Consider the following 2236-nt stretch of genomic DNA (forward strand, 5'->3'; position numbering starts at 1 on the left):
TTTAGATAGTTTTATCTTAGCCACGGATTCGTTACTTCGACACGCGCGATTATAATCTGAGCAAAAAAAAAAGAAAAAAAAAAAAACTAACGAACCATAGTTAATAATCAGAGAAAACGGGTCTGTTCAAGACGATACTTCTAGAATTGTTGATACATCGAGCCGCTTTTGGTTCAAATCACGTGATTCGACCAATATCGATTTCAGAAATTACATTGGTTATCAATAATTCTAGAAACGAGTAAAAAAAAAATCCATTTGCACGCAACAGGGAATACAAGTAAGACGAATCTGAAACCAACAAAAAGGAACGAAATTTCTATATAGTTCTATATAGTGTTCTTTACTTGTAGCAATTATTCTTCTATTTTGAAATTCATTTATAAATTTATCCGTATCCTTTAATTTTTCAATCGGATGTTTCTTAAAAATTTAATTTTACTGTACTTAAATTAAAAGCGCAGAATCTCAAATACGACAAACAAAAACTGTAATGTCGAAAGTTTGTTCCTTTCAGGTTCCGTTCATATTTTGGGAACATTTTTAAAAAAAACGTCACTTCAAACAGATATCCCCAATTACAGAACAAGAAACAATCCGTACCTAAAAAAAAAGAAAAAAAAACGACGCTTATTACCTGAATCTAACTACAAGCTACCACGAAAAACTCGTTCTCTTACAATCCTCCATACATAAATACATGAACCCGCAATTTTTTCTCAAATGTAAACCACCATTTCCCAGATTCTATGATGAAGCGGTTGAAAGAAGCAGAATCTGTTCGTGGTGAAAAGGATCAGCGGGGGAAAAAAGATCGACCAATCGGCTGCCAGTCGGGGATAAACCTGAATTATGTAGTGAAATAGCATTCTCTTAACTTTCACGATTCCGAGCGGCAGAGTCGAAAGGGCGGGGATGAAAGAGCATAAGCATGACTTATACATTAGATTCGAAACAGTCGAAACGGATTAATCGACCGGCAGACGCGTGGTTTGTTTTCAATTGAACGACTCGGATCCAACGTTTCCTTTCTTTTCTCTTGGAAACGGTGAAACCGTGTCGCGAGCATATTTCAGACGGACACGTCGAGCCGGGGACACGCGTGTACATAGTTAGAGATGTATATTACTTCCGAGTATTTCTCGCATCCGTCGCTGAAATTGTGACGCGCGCGGTTCGCTCGCGTAGAAGAGAATCGATTTTCCACGGTCGACAACGAGAGGACGAAGATGAAAAACAAAACGTGCCGGATATGAAAAGAAGAGAGAGAGAGAGAGAGAGAGAGAGAGAGAGAGAGAGAGAGAGAACCTGTATATGTGTGTGTGTGAGTGTGTGTGTGCGTGAGTGAAAAGGTGGCGTGCGCGCTGTGATAACGAGGTCACAGGTGTGAATTCGATGGTGTAAATATAATGTGTGGTATGCCGATGTTTAGGCGCACACGCGACGAAGATAGCGCGGGAAAGAAGTATGAAATAGGTGATGGAAGCCGGCCCCGAAGTTGAAAAGCGGTGAAATTCAACGACGGCGCCCGCGAAGGATTTCGCGTTCTACTGTAAACGATTTAGCGAACTCGAGCATTATCGACATTAATATAACACATACACACGAGACGACAAATACACACGTACACACCGATTCATACGTACACAGGTACACACAAAAGCGTAAAAATATAACAATTGACGAATAGCGAGTAGCGTGTGACGGTGAAAAAAAAAAAAAAAAAAATTAGAGATTATTACAAAGTTTTGTAAATAACGACAGAGATATTAATAAAATGATACTTATTCAAAGGAATTTAAACTTGCTGTATATAGTGCATATATCGAAACATATATTTATATCCTATCCCATTTTTCCTACGTTTCTCTCTCTCTCTCTCTCTCTCTCATATTTTTTCTCTCTTTTCTTATTAACTCTCGAGATTCGACAAAAGATTGAATATACAGCTGAATGGGACGCGAAGAATTGACACGACTCGAAAAGCGCTGATCAGCAAGATTCAGCAAGTCATCAGACCACCGAAGCAATTGTTTTCTTTGTATTATTAGAATATATATATATACATGCGCTCTATTTTTCAATATTCTCTGACGATTTATTATATCTATAAGAAAAAAATATAAAGTTTCCAGAAATTTTACAAAATATCTCATAGAGAATATCCTTTTTGTCTCGATTCATTTTTTAAGAAGTCCATATACTATTATCATCACGACACATCACGACACATTTT

The sequence above is a fragment of the Apis florea genome, unplaced genomic scaffold (assembly GCF_048593485.1).
Source record: "Apis florea isolate Af1SG1 unplaced genomic scaffold, ASM4859348v1 contig_2350_pilon, whole genome shotgun sequence".
In the NCBI taxonomy this organism is placed as follows: Eukaryota; Metazoa; Arthropoda; class Insecta; order Hymenoptera; family Apidae; genus Apis; species Apis florea.